Consider the following 18,508-nt stretch of genomic DNA (forward strand, 5'->3'; position numbering starts at 1 on the left):
GGATAGCAAATTAGACAGGTAATCGCCGGCAACTGGGATGGTGGGGTTCTTTTTCTTCACTATTAGGCTTACGAGTTGGTTATCGTCGTCAGGTGGTGCAGGCTGAAGAACCTGTCAGGTGACGGTGAATAAACAGCAGTACCTTACTTCAGCGTCAAGCACTGCCATCATAAGTACTACCCCTAAGCGATGGCCTCACTCCGCTGAATACCCCTCAGCGAAGAGCTCGCTCATCCGCTGCACGCTTTCGACAGCCTACGTGGGCTGAATAGGCAGCCGTTCTTGGTGTATATTGAATATACTACGCCAATTGAAATGAAAGAGGCATGACTAAAAGCAAGAAGAAACATATTGGCAAATGATGTACTGTACACTAATGCATGAATGCCCTGAACATACATCAGAAAGTGACGCAACTGGGTAACATCGGAGCCAAATTACAATATCAAAATGCAGTCTATGCGTACCATCCAATAAAGTACATTGTTTTGTCCGCAACCCACCTTATCTTTATGGTTACATTCAATATGCGTCTTTATAGTGAGTGATTTAGCGTTCGATAATTAGATCACTTTGGTCACTACATCTGTTGATATTTTATTAAGTATAACTACTTGTATACTCTGACGAAACAAAATCAGTAATCTTGTCACTCTTACCTGACAGACTGAATGTGCAGTAAAGAAGTGGCGGTGTAGTTTGTGCCAAGTAAACTATTTTGGAACCAGCACCAGACGCACAGGTGTAAGCATTATATTAGTGCACCCAAATTTAGTCCAGAATCTAAACAACCACGTTACTTGATATATTATAGCAATACCCGAAGAAAATAAAATAACGTATTAGTATTAGTGAATAAAACTAGGACAGAGCGTGCGCGTCCCAAGAGGCAGAAGCCTATGGTGTGCTAGTTACGTTGTTCAGGACTAAAAATAATGTTCTTCCATTTGTCCATTCATACCTGTTGAATACTGGCACTGATTACGGTTTCGTTGTCGGTCACAAACTGGAAAAGAGTGAATATAGTAAAGATTTTTAGTCAACTCGTTCAAAAAATCAGCACCCAGTTTTTAAAGCCACACAGAATTGAGCTCAAGCATTCTCGTATATATAAATTGACTAGAAATATGCGCATGTCGAATAATACATGATGTGATGGGCTCTCGCAAAAGTGCGCGTTTGTTCAAAATAACATGGCCCTGGACAAAACCCAGAGTTATGCAACGGTGATTTTAAATTTCCCTTTTGTTCGTATGGTGGTTTTGGGACGTTAAACCCCACAGATCAATCAATCAATTACCCTTCTTGTTTGCGCACTTTATTCTGTTGGTGTTTAGGTTTACTGTTTTTGCTTTGGGTTTAAAACCTTCATCAAGAGGCTAACCACTGTACACCAACATCAACAGTCTATATGCTAAAAATTTGGTAACCTTGGAACTAAAACCATTTACCAAAAACGTTTAAATTATGGTTCGTGTAATTAGATGAAGAGAAGCTTGAAAACGTTATGCATGTAAAAAAGGAATTACGTGAATGAAGGAACACCACTAAAAGGTAAGCAACTGTTGGCAATGCGGTATTTCCGGGTATACGTGGCTGACACTTGGGTAGGATAATTGTTTTCCCGGTATTAGTTTCCAAATGCAGCTCCTACTATATGGGCGCACATGTGTTTTGCTTCTTTCATAGTGTTCACAGTGCGATCTCGCCTTTATGCAGGCCACAGAAATTGTGAACTGCTAGGAATGTATGTACGTCATCTATACTTTTGAAATATCTTTTGACTTGGGCGAGTTGGTAACCCATGAATTTGGCAAATATTAGCGAAGTACATATAAACAGGAAGCCCGACACAGGCGAAAAATAGGCCCAACAAAAAGAATGGTAGGCGCAAGTTAGCGCCTACCTTTTTTTATGTGTCATGTTTTCTTTTCTCATATGTACCACGCTAAGTCAAGCTAAGTGCTTACTTTCGGATACGGCGCAACATCAATTGGTAAAGCGGCTTTAAAGGTTTCTGCCAGGCAACAGTGAAGGAAGAAACATAAAAATTCGAAACATCTTACTTCGTGAATTTCGCAACCCATGGATTCCTATGAAACAAAATAGACACATACAGAGCAGCATGAAAGGCAGCGTGTGTAGGAGCCGTCTCGCCAGTGCAAGTTCTTCTGGCGAAAGTGATAACAAGTATAGACATGCACATTCTCTAAATGATAACTAATTTTCATTTTATATAGCGAGAAAAACATTTATCTAAGGCAACCAGACGATTTCTAGACTCTGCTTCATTGCACAAGAACCTTCCAAACAAAAAAAAACATATGCATTACACAATTGCGCCTGGTTTTGGGTATTGATGGCTGAAGGAACTGAATACAGAACGTCTTCACAGACAGATGGTTTATATGCTGCCCTGGATTCTTGACGCTGATGAAGGCCGCAGCAGGCAGATCCAAGAATAAACTTGTTGTAAACCTTATGTAAAATCCGCTGCCATCTAGCGGGCGCAGAGCGCGTTTCCGCCATTTTGAAGGTGATCCGCACTCCAAGTGTGCCCAAACGAAGCGTGTGTAGCAATGGGAGGCAGCTGGTGGAGGTGGCGATGCGGACAAATTTTGGCGTACTGCGTTGAATAAATCGAGCGAATACGAATGCTGAAAAAGATTTGTGGGACAATAATTTTTTATTAAGTTTCCTCGCTGCCCACACGAAGTAGCAGATCGTTCCGTTGCTCCGGATGCTGCTTTCGCCTAACAACGTGCTTACGGTCACCTTTGCTAATATATGCGAGAACTGAGAGCATCTTCACTCATCTGAGAACGCTTTTGTGTCCTGCCGAAATGAGACAATTTTCACGCAGCATACTTGCATGTTGGTAAAAACAGCTTCAGGTTCAATACTCTCAGCTGCATCGCAGCTACTCGCGCATGCCTGCGCTGCTGTGAAAAAAATTACTTCGTTTATTACATTCCGATGAAAGTTACTTGATTGTCTGATGCCTCGTCAGCACTATCAATTCTCAGCCAACGGATCGATTGTACTGGAGCGTGCTGTTTGTAGTTTTTTTTCTGTGTAGTTTAACTACGTAGCGTTGCGTGGGGCGTTTCGCACGCTGAATGCGTCAGTATTCGTAGTTTTCAAGACAATTATCTGCTCTTAACGAAGGAATTCAGAAGGGTGGCTTGTTTGCTCTGATCACCCTAGTTTAATTTTTTTTGAAATGTTTATACCTCAAGGAAATCACTGATTAGGTTCTCTGAAGATGTGATTCATTTTCGGGAAGATTCGCTATCTTCTCCTGCGTGCTTTCTAATGCTAACAAATGCTTGAAATGTGCGGTGCTTTTCGCATTGAGCAAACAAAAAAAGAAAAAAGTGTTGGTTTCGCATATGTGTTTCATCCTACCGTAGGTCCGTTATTGTTAGTTGCGTGCTGAGGTGGTTTCATAGGCATGCAGTCTTCAACGCAAAGCTACCTTGCTTCAATGGTTTGAAGGCATGGAAAGGGACATTTCCAACACGTTTACATTTAGCGCATCTTGTTAATAATGGTCATATGTCAGGATATTCTTCAAAAAAGCCCCAGATAATGGAAATGTAGCTGTTTGTTGCAGCAACTAACACTATTGATGTTGCCTTTTAAGATGTACGAAATGCGTATATTTTTAGATTTTCATTGCGTTCTAAATCTGTAGGTCAAATAAGTCAGTGAATACAGCAGCGAAGTAACTTTTATTTAAAAATGAAAGACCGATCAACTTTTTACTCTAAATAGAAGCACAATTCATGAGGCCCACGTCGGCTATCTTTGATGAAATGCTGCGCTTCAAAATAGGTTGACAGGCCTCAGTGCTCTACGAAGCCCTGTCACGCAATGAAGGCTCTTCATAGCAATCACATACTGCTCGCATTCCATTCGGGTAGGGTAACAATGTTTTATTCACTGCACTTAAAATAAACCGACAAAACTTAAAACGTTGTGAAAAAATTCGCGTTTAACGACGGCCGGCTTGTGACTCAGTTAAAACTTGCCCCTTCCTTTCGTTGTGAGGCAGCTGTTTACTCGTTTTTATAGTAAACGTGATAACTAGGGAATGCTTGTAAGGAATGGAGGCCCTTACACACTTTTCTGATGTTTTTGTTTGTGTAGCGAAAGCTTCTGTCAATGCAGACACAAGCCACAAGTTACAGCTACAGCCGCAATGTGGTTTTAATGCAAGCATCTGACCGGGTACCCACTCGGTAGCTTCGTTGAACCTTCAACAGATGGCAGAAAGTTTGCACAAGGTGTATTTGGTAGAACTTGTAAATGGTAGATTCACGCTTACCACACTGATATCAGTGAGCACAGCGTCGGCTATTGATAACTTCAACCGTGGTGCGGCACGTCGCCAACTATGCAAGCGGCATCACAAATTTGATCGTTACCGCAGGTGGTCGCGGTTCTTCGAGAGTACAGTAAGTTTGTGCTTGCAAGCTCAAGCTTAAACGATTTCCATAAAATATTTACTTTTTGACGGGATAGTTGCTGATGAAGGATTTTCGGAGAAGTAACAAGCAAAACCGCACCAAACACACATACACACACACACCCACACACATATACAAAACGCTAATGCATGCGTCAAAATAAGTACTACGCTTGAACTTTTGTCTGTTTATGTGCGCGCGCTCTGCGTGTGTTTGTGCGCTGCTTCTTTGAAAATACTAATGAGGATTGATATGTGGGGTTTAACGTCCCGAAACCACCTTATGATTATGAGAGACGCCGTAGTGGAAGGCTCCGGAAATTTCGACCACCTGGGGTTTCTTTGAAAATACTAGAATATTCTGATACGCTCCCATAAATTCTGCCAGAGATCGCGCCAAGCAGAAACTCCCCGGGCAATGAGACGGTAACGAAAACCCATAAAAATGAGCGTGTGACATTGTCCCATCTGAAAAGGCAACGTCTCAATGCGTTAACAGAAGTTGGAGGTACACTGACAAAGCAAGAAAGTATAGTGATCAATCACTAGAAAAACGAAGCAGGAAGCAAAGTGCTCGGGTTAGCTGCTATGCGTAAAACGGCTTCGAACCCAAGACACGGAAGACGTCGCTCTGTGCACGGCACCGTTGAGATCGTGATGCCGTCTGGGGAACCTCGTTCTCAAGAGAGCCAAAACACGAGGAATTGTTTCCTATGGCCAGAAGTACCACGAAATTAACCTTTCAGAGAGTCCACGCCGGCAACTTTGTGTTCAAACTCGTCCACGGCCATAGAGCTTGTCTTCTACGCGGTGACACCGAACATGGTAGCCATGGCTGGCACACTTTTGCTGGCGTAGATGCGCAGATGAGTGAGTTCTCGGGCTGTTTCGGCGCGCTGTAGGAAGGTGGTGATATCAATTACTACGTCGTCAGTTATGTCGGGTAACATGGTATTAGGCGTCATTGCCGGCCTCTTTTCGCACACTAACATGTATGGCATATTCTGCGTCATTTCCTGTAAGGGACTTTCGTATGCCAAGGTCAATTTCATAATGATGTGATCACCATCTTATGCTCGACGTTGACGTGCGTGGCCAGCATCCAAGTGATGCTCTTATTCAGCCGCTTCGTGAGGCCATTGCTCTAGGGGTATTAAGTGGTGATCCAGCGATCTCTTGTTTTGCTGTATCTCTAGAGGTAGCCGGAGTAAAGTTGGCTGTAAAGGCCGTACTACTGTTGTTGATGAAGAGCTGTCGGACAGTATGATGAAGAACGATGTTTTTTAGGAAACACTTGGATGCTCAGCTGACCTTATCTTTGGGCAATTATTCCGCTTTGCGTAGCACGTGAGGTAGTCAGTGGCTACGACGATCTTTTTGTCTTCAACAATTGATGTCGGGAACAACCTCAATAAGTACATACCTATTTGCGGATATTGTCATGAGGTGGCTCGATGAGCTGCAGAAGTCCTACTGATCGCGCCTGTGGTGTCTTCGGTCGCTGCCAGTCCCGGTACTTCCTAACGTAACCAGCGACATCGCTAATAGCACATTTGTTGTATCCTCGAGAGCGTGCACGAAAAACCTATAGGTGACCCACCGTCGAGCCGTCATCAAGGCCTGCAACACCTTTAGTCACAGCGCCAACTGTAAACGATGACGCAGCTATAGTGAGCTGGAAAGAAGTTATTCTTTACGTTCATATTATTTTTCAACAAAAATGAGACTGGTTCTCGCCTTACTACGTTTGGCACAACGGCAGTCGCACCCTTAAGGTGCTAGACGTGGCCGTTGACTTCAGAACGGGCTTGCGGTCGTCCAGCGAAGTAGATGCTATACTTATGGTAGCCAAGAAGCAGTCGTTCTTGTGGTCCTATTGCGGCGGTAAGTCAATATGGACACGAGAGTACCAGAGTATTGTCTTCCAAACTTGCAAACAATGGTAATAAAGTTGGCAGATCCCACGTACAATTGGAATCGATGATATGCGAAGCACGACTGAGAAATGTTGCTAAGTCACTTTGAAATGAGCGCAATGTACTAGGTGGAGGCAATTGATGCCATACATGACTTCTGTGTCATGATTATGATGTTTGAATGTGTCTTTTAACTTCATCATCTATAAACGTCAGGTGATACCAAGTTTAGTTTTTGTGGAGCTAGCGAAACGACCGCGAGCATGATATTAGCGTGGTATGTTGTCATGTTCTTATATGAAACACGTGTAACAATTATCACGTTTGCACCAGTCATATAGTTCGTCATCTGTTGGCAGCGCGTAACACTAAATTAGGTATATGTGGACTTAGCAAAACGGTTGCGAGCGCATCATGAACGGCCCAATATACTTAAACTTAGCGTTGACACGCGTGCACACTGGTCACAGCGACGCTACGTTAGCAAAACGCGAACACTCTATAGTCTGACGAAAGGCGCAACCAGCGTCCGTCGGCATGGCCCAAAGCAAACGGCGAAAAATGCGGCACGCTGCATTTCGCGCCGATGCGTCACCCAGACAACACTGCGTCTCCCTCTTTTCGTGACGCAGGGACGCCGGACGCGCTGAAACACGCATGCGTCAAAGCAACACAGCCCGGCGTACGTCTGCGAGTATGTGGCTGGACCAGCGCCTGGTGTGGCAACGCCGGAGTGACGCGACAAAATGGTACTTGAAATGGTATAGCGCATTATGGGGAAGAAGAAACGGCCGAGCAGACCGACACAAGAGGACAGAGCGCTAACTTCCAACCGCTAACTTGTCTTCCAACCGCTAACTTCCAACTGCTAACTTGTCGTTGGAACTTAGCGCTCTGTCCTCTTGTGTCGGTCTGCTCGGCCGTTTCTTCTTCCCCATAATGCGCTATACCAGTTCAAGTACGACGAACTAACTCGCGCAATCTTCAACACTCGTGCGACAAAATGAACGCCCGTGAGCACGCGCCCCGCGTCAAGTTGAAATGTATTGGCGCCTTGGCTGTGGTTTGTAGTCACATCACACCATGTCAAATGACGCCATCTTATGATTATCATGTTTGCACCATTAACATACCTAAGGCATCGATTGCCGTCACGTAATACCAAATTTGTCATATATGAAGCTAGCGAAACAGCCGCGAGCGCATCATCAGTGTGGCATGTAGTCATGTTGTTACATGACACGCATGTCGTGATTATCACGTTCGGATGTGTAATTTACCTATGACGTCCGTTCGCTTTGCGTGATACAGAGTTTAGTACATGTGAAGCTAGAGAAACGGCACCGAGCGCATCATGAACATATCATGTAGTCATGTTGTTACACGACACGCATCTCATAATTATCTTATTTGCACCAGTATCATGCCTTCGTCATCCATTCACGTCCAGTAATACAAAAATTGTTATAAATGAAGCTAGCGAAACGGCCGCCAGCGCATCATGAGTGTGTCATATAGTCATGTTGTTACATGACACGAATCTCACGATTATCATGTTAGGGTCTGTCGCTTGTGTTCACCAAGCAATCAAGCCATACCATACAAGTTTTGCAATATGCCATGTGAACGAAACCATCGCAAGTGCTGCAGCACCTTGAATTGTATTTCATAGAATCCTTGTCATACCTATGATGATTTTCATGTTACGACTAGTCAAATATGTTCTTCAGGCAGTAATGTTATGCAATACCTAGTTTGGTATTGATAGCATTATCAAAACGGCCAGGAGAGCTACAAGTCGTAGGTGGCTAGATATATATATATATATATATATATATATATATATATATATATATATATATATATATATATATATATATATATATATATATATATATATAGATATATATAGATATATATATATATATATATATATATATATAGAGAGAGAGAGAGAGAGAGAGAGATAGATAGATAGATAGATAGATAGATAGATAGATAGATAGATGTATAGATAGATAGATAGATAGATAGATAGATACGCTCAAAGTCGCCGAAGTTCACTAAGAAATGCTTTGCATTTATTCTTGAATTGTGAAAGTCTTATGGAATAGATAACGCGCTGTCTGCTTATTGTTTGAGCAAATCTAGCGAGCTTTTGCACAGCAATAGTGCCTTCGTGTAATGCAGTTTCAATACACAATCGTCATTGAAAAACATGTCAGTATCTGGCTACCGCGCAGCGTCAGGCACTACGCAAGTAATTTCACATAATTGTTTTGAGGTAAATGAATTGCAGCTGTATATCTGTCCATACCTACGACATCTATTCGTAATTTTGTCGTAGTAATACAGTGGTCTAAACACAGGTCCAAGCCTTTGAAGCTGGTCGCAGTAGCAGGCTGCAAATAAAACAAAAGATGATATCACTTTTTAGGTGCAAAGCTTGCCGTATGAAAAAAAATGTCTTATAACTATGAAAATGATAAAAAGTTTAGTCTGTCTTGTGGATATACCTCTTACATTACTACGACCACTGCTCTTAGGTAGGGTAATATATGTGCTTTTTTACTGCGCCCGCGCGTTCCACTTCATGCTACGTCTGATTGCTATTGGTCCGTAGAGAAAATATGGGAATGTTTCACAGATTATTTGTACCCTGAGATATTTGTACTTGTACAAACGTGAAAAAAAAATTGCTCGCACATGCACCGACACTTGTGTAACCCTTCTTATAAAAACATTGTCTTTTCTTTACAAGTGGAACGCTGTTGGCTCTGAACAGTGGCTTCTTGTATTTTATTACAACTCGCAGTATTTAAAGCGGAGCCCCTTTAGCCGCAATATTAACTCAACACACTTTTCTTGCCGAAGAAGGCTTTTTGAAAAGGTACATTCCTACAAAGACTAAGTCGTCCAGTAAAATAACGACCGTGTCTTTGGTTAAAATAATAATCAATTCAAACGACGTGAACTTGAGAGATTCCTCAAAGAATTAATCGAATATTACTATAATACCTTAAAGAAAATCTTAGCGCAGCCATTTATGTGTTTCGATTTTTCGATAAGTTGTGGCGAATTCTTTTCTAGGGCGCGCAACTCTGCATTGGGGAGTAGGTGGCGTCACGCTCCTGCTCGGGCAGCTCGTTTAAGCGCAGCTGAAGACGATGCACATCTATCAATTGCATAGCTCGTGATTCAGAAATAACTGGATAAGAAACACTAATTTGTGTATAGTCAACTATTTGAGAAGCAATCGTATAGACACGTTGTTTGTATTAAGAAGAGAGTGCCGAGAGTAACGCAGCTAGTGCGGAGAATCGCGTGCAGCCTAAATCGCACCAATCACCAAAGATGGAAGGTAGCGCTACTGCCCTACCAATGGGGATCGCCGCCAGCGGCCCCGCTGGCGGTAACTTGTGGCCGCCAGCGACCACAATATATATATATATATATATATATATATATATATATATATATATATATATATATATATATATATATATATATATATATATATATATAAATTTATATATATATATATATAAAATTATATATATATATATATATAAATAATGTGTGTGTGTGCGTGTGTGTGTCTTTGCATGTACATTTGTATACAATTGCGCAATGTACATTGTAACGCACACATGAGGTGCTCTACCCTCTAGTTTCACCACCGATATCTGGTTGAGGCTTTGTCAAGCTGTCATTAGACAGCTTTTCTCTCGGCCACCTTTTTAACCAGAAATATTTGTTTATATAAAAATAAAGGGTTTTGATTGATTAATTGATTGATTGATTCGTTCTGTCTAGATTACCACTGCCTTTAGTCCTCTGTTGCGCTCCAATTCAGTCTTTCTTGCCCCTCGTTCCCTCTGTCGGGTATGCAGGCTCAGACGCTCTGAATGCCAAAACTGGCGTCTATGAGTTGCAATCGAAAACCACAGACTCGCATTTTATGTTGCGCTAACGCCTACTGAAATTGAAGTTCTGCTTATTCCAAGTTGTATAACAGCAACTTTTGTTAGCCAACACTGCAGGAGCTGCCCGCATTCTAGTGTAGCGGAGACATTTCAGTGCACTCCAGGCATCTCAAACTACGCAAAACAGACAAAAGAAACGGGATTTAGATACCTGTGGCTCGAAATATCGACAGAGTACAGCTTCACTCTTTTTAGTCCTCATATTCTTTGTCGATTAAGATGGTGTCTACTTCACTGAATAAAAGAGCAGGTACCAAAAGTCGCGTTATAGCACAATTTCCTCTGGCATCAATACACCGCCTTCAACACGAGTGTCCCATTGTGAAGTCGGGTGTTGTGAATTATCTCTATAACAGACTTTGTGACAGCTGCTAGAATGGTGAGACACTCTCGAAACGATAAAATATTGGGCTTCTGCTCAGTTTTGGGAACATGGAGATGTATTTCGAGGCTCACATCAGGCCTGATTCGACCGTGACATTGTGCTCACGTGAACCTAGCATCATTATCGCGTGCTGATAGTGCCATAAAATATGCTGCTTTGTGAGACCTAACTGTTGTGAAATGGTAGAACTAAGAAAAAGTTGCTTCTTCCTGAACTGACGGCCGGCTCGATGGAATAACCTGAAGGAGTTTCAACAGGTAACGCGAAATTTTCAGCCCGAAACGGCCCACTTCCTTGTTGGAAACGAATGGCCACCTTACCAGGCGCTTTGCTGATTTCTCGGATTGCCCGCAGCTGACCCTGTAATTTAAGACTGCTTGGTGCTACCCGCCCCATTCTCCGTTGTTGCCCTTGTCGCTGCTTAATGTGAAGCACTGTCAGAGCGTATGATACTGATCAATAAAGCTGCATTTATTACATGTATTACATGAATATAAGGCCACTGCAGTTGTTGATATGAGTAGTGTTGTTATGAGGGAAGAACTCCCGCACTTTATGAAGGGTTTGAGTCTCCTAACAGCTTGCTTTGCCTTGCTGCTCTCAATGTGGAATGTCTTATGATACTAGGGCTCCTAAAAATCAATAATTAGAGCCTTCTCAACGTCAAAAATCGTAAAGGTAAAGCAGATGATTCTGAGAGCGCTCTGTGCACACTGTTGACCAGCAGTTAGCAGGAATCTAATAATATTTGGCTTCTCGTTTTGGTACAGTACTTTTAGTACTGCTGATGGTGTTTCCAAAGAAACTTTTTAAGTTCTAAAGCCAAACCAATGTCAAACTTGTTTGAAAGACTATCCCTGGTATTTTATCAAAACCATAGCAGATGTAGGACAGTTCCATGAAAATAAAATTGATCATACCGCTAGGGTACTGGCATTCAGGAAGGACAAGCCGATTGTCACAAACTATAAAGGAATGAATACAAGAAAAAATATTAGAACACCGTAATAATACATTCACCTTTCAGAGCAGTCAAATTAAAACAGGCTCGTTCGACAGGTACATTCTCTGCATAAAGGCCTTATAGAAAAAATGACGACTGCTCTTCACTATGCGCACTGGAAAAGCGATTTTTGTTTCTTTATATTCTCATATCTAGCCTAAATCAAGATCTCAAATTTAGCTTTTGAGTTCAGTTTGATACCGTTATTGATGTTACCGGTCGACCTTGACTGTTCGGAACTCTATGAGCTTAAAACTATTGTCAGATACAACAACCTCATCAGCCGTACTGCTGGCATAGATAGGCAAAATGAGTAGAACTCAGTCAGGCAAACTCAAGAAACATACCTTACGCATTCGCCTAACTGAGACTTACACTCATCCAAATTCTTCTGAGCCGAATTGTTTTGGATTCAGTCACCAGAATACTGCTTGATTTTACTCACTCAAACTCGCGGCTTGATGGGACTGTGAGTGAGTCCGGATATTTTGACTCATGAGTGAGATCACCTACTTTTGATTACCAGTGATTGCACTTTCATCGAATATTGCAGAGGGCATGAAAGGAACTGTTTGTCTAGCCGTGGATGCGTTAGACTGTCATATGTGGAGTCTGACCAGACCCCTTAAAGTGTACCCGATCATAGTTCCTTAGTTTTACCAACTTCTGAAACAAAACCACTTTAAAAATAAAGCAAGACACCCTGTACACCATACGCCTATGCAGCGGCGTGGATCTAGCCGTTGGTTAACGCCACAACACCGAGAGCCATCCGGGGAACAATAGAGAGTAAAGAAAAAAACATGTGGTGTGCAGATGGATTCTGTGTTGCCTATAGTACATTTTTAAGGTATTCAGCTACAGTAGAGAAGTTTGCCGTTCGTGGCTTGACCGGGAAAAGAGGAGGTATCTCTCGGTTCGCTGGTCTTTTAGCAGTCTGGCTATCTGCTGCCTTGCGGCTCTTCTATGCCATACCAAAATGAAATAGATCCGGGCTTGTGTTGATTCAATAGTGGATACCTGAATCATCCTGCTAGAGAATAAAAGAAGAGACATTATCTTGTGAAACGACGTGAAAACAGAGCATTGCACAGCTATGTTCAGGTTTTCCTGCCTATGTGCCATCAAAAACAATATACCTTTTTTCCGTTCGGATCGTAGGTACTGGTAGCGCACGTATTTGTATTAGATATATTTGTATTTTCGAAAAAGCTATTGTGCGTACGTTTACGACAATATACGCCTAAACGTTTTCTGCCTTCCTATTTTGGACGCCTTACGTTCTTTCCCTGCCTTTCTTTTGCGCCTAAAACATGATTTCTGTATGCTTAGATTCTATTTGTGGCATCTACTCATGACAAAAGTTTAGCGAAAAACTTAGGCACCTAAACACAAACAGAAAATCCCTCCGCTATTTCACCCATTGGTACCAATAAATTTATTATTTTTTGAAAATAATAGCACATTCAAGTACTCGACAAATACAGTAATGCAAATATCGATACTTGGTAGAGGTTTCGTTCGTCAACGCTAGACGAATGAAGTCGATAGAATCCATTAGGCCAATATAGTACAATTAAGAATTAGGTAATTCTTGACCATAAACAAAAATGAAAGTTTTGCTGCAGTTAACGTTCTCTAAGAAGTCATACATTGCACCTTTACCACTTGTTCTATACACAATAAATTTAGCAGAAGTGCGTCTAAACTGATTAGATTTTTCAGTTGTACAGAGAACCAAATAGTATTTTATTAAAACGTATACCACCTGGAACAACCAAGCATAAACATTCACAGTGCGGTAAATTTTCTGTCGCCCTAAGTTATTGTTAAAATCTGAAAAGAAAATGAATACACGCTTACGTAGGGGATTTCGTAGTCCATATGTTGTATTGAGGCAAAGTATGAAAATGCACATCAGCATTACAGGCATCGTATACATAGGAGCCATCAGTATTTTCAATGCCGCCCGAGAAGTCATACCTAAGGCTAGACACTTATGGTATATAAATGATTTGCATTTCTCACATGACTCAACGCCAAAAGGGATATAAAATCTGCGAGCTATTTTTAGTGCATTCGGCTCGGGTTTGTCTTGTCTATCGTATATAAAGCTTGACAAAAAGCATATTTTTGCGGCACACAATCGCGTTTTGAACAAATGATTGATGAATAAATACTTTGCACTTACGTCATCTCTTATGATCTCATGCAGAGGTCTCTTACCGCTTGTTCGACGGAATGCCCCTTGTAAGGGCATACATATAAACTTCCAAAAAATTTTCTATTCCTAATTTGCTCCGCCGCAGTGGTCTGGTGGCTAAGGTACTCAGCTACTGGCCCGTAAGTCGCGAGATGAAATCTCGGCTGCGGCCGCTGCATTTTCGTCGGAGGCGAAAGTGCTGTGCGCACGTGTGTTCTGATCAAGGTGCGCGTTAAAACCCCAGGTTGTCGAAACTTCTGCAGTCCTCCACTACGGCGTTTCTCATAATCATTTGATGCTTTTGTGCCACAAAACCCCATAAAATAATGAATTATTCGAATTGATAATATAAGCGTTGAATAGTTTTTTGTTCTTTTCTCTTTTAGGGACATAAACGACTCGGCAGCAAAAACAAAGAGTCATTTTGTTTAAAGGACCCCTGACACCAAATTCCGAAGCTCGAGATGCTTGTGTTGTTTGATAGTCCTGCATGTGGGGTAACCTCTGATTGATTATTAGTGGCGAGCGCTGCCTGGATGATGTTTCAATTTGGTTTTAAAGTAAGGGTGCGTGCTCTTCCGAGTAGTCAGGGGCACTCAAAATTCTCCGTGGTTTAAGGTAGCCGAAACTCCCCTTGTGATGTTGCGGGCTTAACATTCGCGGGGCGAGCACAATACCTCGACTGGCACCTCGCGAGGACTACTGTTGGTCACCCCTCTCACTCTTTTGTCTGGCTGCTCTCAAAGTGGTTTTAAATGCTTACGCCAGGAATGCTTTTGTTTTTTTTTCTGAGGGGCACACGCTCACGGCACTCACATCGTTTCATTCTTGACCACACGCGAGTACCCCTTTTTTAAAAGCAGTCTCAACCGCTAATTCGCTGTGGGGCGCTAGTTTCTTACAATATTTAGGCTGGCATTTCATATTGACACAAAGTCGTTCCTACGTAACGCTGCTAACAATATATATACGATATTTTAAAGCATATACTTTATAATTTCGGCACAACCAGACACAACGCTGCAAATTACTGTAAAAAAACTCGCAAACAAAATTTTACTAACAAGGGTCATTTGAGGCACGCGAGCAGAAAACGTTTTGTGGACCTCGTGCGTTCAATTATAGCTAAGACATTTTAACAACGCATTACACAGGGTCTGGCGTCTATGGCCTGCGCTCCGAAAGTGCTCGACATTTTACCTGTGAAAAAGTTTCTGCATCAACAAAAGCTGATGAAGTCACTTGAACTGATATGCCATACCATCATGTTTATCGTAGACTTTTAATGATCCATAATGTTTCATCATGTCACTTCATTGCGCCGAATTCAGCTTGCGAGGTGTGCCAATATCTTAGTAGTTTCGCTCTGTAAAAAATACTTATTACTCTCAGTGTAAACCACAATATCTTTTAGTACGAAGAAAAAACCAGGGTTTTAGAGTCACTACAGGACATGGTACGCGGTAGTTTCCATATGCCTTTTCGCACGGCTTTGTGTCCCTTCTAGCCGGCCAACGATTCGTCATCCAGCAAACCTACAAAGCAGCCGCCATATATCATTCCCTATATAACTGGGAGACGTCCGCTATGTGACAAGCGCGTCCTACAAGACACAAATTTCAGTCCAACCGGGTCCCGCTATACCAGCCTATTCCGTCTGTTTTAGTTTTGATGACATCTGTACGCGACGACATCACGTTATGAAGTGGGACATAGCGTACATAACAAAAATATTGTATTTTGAATGGTTTAAAGAGAAGTGAACACTCACGTTACGCCTTGGCACCTTTATTTTAAAATGATTATTATTTCATATATTTAAGTGCGTTTCGCACTCAAGAGCAACTAACGGGCTGCTGCCGGTGCTTGGCAGAGGAGCAAACACTGCAGCAAAGAATCAAATCCATTGCAGTTGTAATTCTCTCCGTTAGGTCTGCTCCAGCTAATATAATTGTCATAGTAATACACATTGTAAAATGCCTCCCCTAAGCGTAATTATTGTCGGTAAGTGCAGGCTGCAAAATAGCATTAAAATAATTATTTTTCCACTCTTCAAATGTGTCTGGCTACTATAAGAAAAGAGAAAATATTATTACAGGTAAAATGAAGTACGCAAAAAGCAAAAAAATTAGTCGAGGTTGTCGGCAGTAGCACAGTTGTGCCTGGGTAATTTTCTTTTAGTTCAACTGCTTTTCCGCGGTTTTAGGAGAGCCACGAACGATACTAGGGTGTCCGAGGGCTGTGTGCAAATTCTGACATTTTTCGTTGCTTTCTGAAGCAATTTACATCACAGAACGTGCAACAAGTAACTAAAAATTGCAACTTCGAGACAATCACGCAAATAATTTCATGAAATGTTGAAAGAGCTTCTGCAGTATTTTGACAGTCTTATCCACAAATTCGGAAAATTAGAGAACACGTTTGAAGAATAGTAACATTACGATGACTAATATAGTACTTATATCTTTGAAATCGTATTTCCAAGACTACTTTCTTTAGTTCAGTCTGCGAAAAACTTTGCTATTATCCTTTCATAGTCTGCACTCAAAGATAGCTCAGAAGAACGCGGGGTCTTTTGAAGGCTGAGAACCGTAACAAATGGCAACGTTCCTGCTGTGGCAATTCACCCTACTTTTTTGCACTGTTTCTTAAAACCTCTTGCTCAGATGGGTTCCTAATCATGTTCCTTGGTTCGTTTACCATACGTTCTAGGTCTTCACACAATTTTCCCCTTCAGGCATATCACAGTAGAAGCGTCGGTACTGTGAGTTTCGGCGTGCGTGTAGGCCTTGACGAGGACGAAGCGCGTTACTGCTATAGAGACAGGTGAAACTCAAGGTTTTTGTCCGGCGCTTCTCTTGGCGTTGTTAGGTGGCAGTGCTGTAACCTGGACAAGGGGAACTGTAAAAACTGGAGATAACAAGACGGCAGAGTGTGATCACGCCGGCACAACTGTACAAGCATATTGCTGAGCGGAGACCAGAATATACGCACTGAAATCAATGCTGTACAAAAACGACGGGAATGCTTTATTAAAACCAGTACAAGACAAAACACCACCGTGTGCAGTGGCTCACGACGGAAGAACAAGCAGTAGGGCACACAGAGCAGAATTGCAGATGAGAAACATTGTGTATGCAAGAAACACATGACACAGTCTCAGAAAAAGCATGGAGGGTAGCCTCTCTAGTGCCCCTTGTAATGTTTTCGGAAGACTGCTAAAATAGCGCGCCCACGGTTCCACTATGCCATAAATTACCATTTTTAGCAAAGAAGCACTTCCTGTAACAATATTCGTGCTTCATGGCAGAAACAAGTGAGTCGTTTTGCATCTCTAAGACATTGTGCGTATTTTTACGTTGCTGACAACAATGAGAAATTACGCCTGAGTCCTTAGAAATGTATGGGAAGTTCAATAGGTCCACCAGTTACGCGGTTTGCAGGGTGCCACGAGGCTGCCATTTTACAGTTCTACCACGCTATGACTAACGTATTCAACGCAATTTTTTGGCCAACATGGCTCCAATAACTGATGTTTTCCAATCGAATCTATTTGGTATTTAATGACAACCGTGTGCACGTATTGTTGCGAAAGACGCTCCTGAGTCACCCACACGCGTTCTTTCTAGCCTAACAATTTGTTTATCTATGACGTAAGCGGCATGAGACTAAAACAGCCTTTTTCGGTAACGTATATAGTCCGCCACAACCACTGGTATTTGCAATCACCAACACGCAGATAAAGAGAATATTATCAAAATTCATTTGGGTTGTTAGCCTGGGTACTTCTCTTCACCGTATAGCATTGTATCACGCAGGTGTGCTGGAGCTTGAAACTGCTTAGCAAAAAGACCCGACAGGCTTGACGTAGGGCAATAAATCAAGTAACATACGCAATATGTCGTGCAAGAAGTGTAAAATAACACTCAGGTATAGCACATTCGAACTGCTTCCAATGCATTGCTACCAACGCATTATAAAGAGATCAACTTTTCTTCTTCATCGCCATCAGCCATAGCAATGAGTGGAAATATTGCCTTCCGTGTTTGTATCAGGTGCATTGCTTCTCCATAGAATGATGAAAAAGAAGATGTTGCAATTTTTCTTTTTACTTCACCGAATGTTATGATTGTCAACTTGGCAACTTGTGTCGTTTACCTGTAGCAGAAGCCCCAAATAGATTTTAGAGCTTCCAGCTCTCGCTGTGGTTTAGGGGAACAGCTCTAACTTACTATGATGGCGTGCGTTGTGGGCTTGACCTGTGTATCTGAACATTCCGTGAGGTTAAATGTGAGCATCAGGACACTTGTAGGATTGATACTGCACAGCAGGAAGTCTACGCTAATTTCTGGTTGCGTCCACCAAGAGTGGCGCTACATCGAGAATCGGCTAATCATTCGTGTTGATGGATATCAAACACACAAACAAATTGTGGACAATACGCAACCAGGTGCTCGGGCGTAATACATTAGGTGTGATGAACTTAAGGCATCATAAACTAAACATTTAGGAGCTTGCAGCATCCAGTTATTTGTAAAACGATC

General features: G+C 42.0%; 1 long non-coding RNA gene across 1 annotated transcript; it reads right to left on the reverse strand.

Annotated features, from left to right (window-relative positions):
- Nucleotides 1-8,495: 8,495 nt before the first annotated feature.
- Nucleotides 8,496-13,781, reverse strand: LOC142764924 (uncharacterized). Its single transcript, XR_012883967.1, has 3 exons — nt 13,625-13,781; nt 11,679-11,723; nt 8,496-8,789 (listed from the first exon to the last, which is right to left on the reverse strand). It is a non-coding gene; the product is annotated as an uncharacterized LOC142764924 (long non-coding RNA).
- Between the last annotated feature and the right edge of the window lie 4,727 nt (nt 13,782-18,508).

This window comes from Rhipicephalus microplus, chromosome 6, assembly GCF_043290135.1.
Source record: "Rhipicephalus microplus isolate Deutch F79 chromosome 6, USDA_Rmic, whole genome shotgun sequence".
NCBI lineage: Eukaryota > Metazoa > Arthropoda > Arachnida > Ixodida > Ixodidae > Rhipicephalus > Rhipicephalus microplus.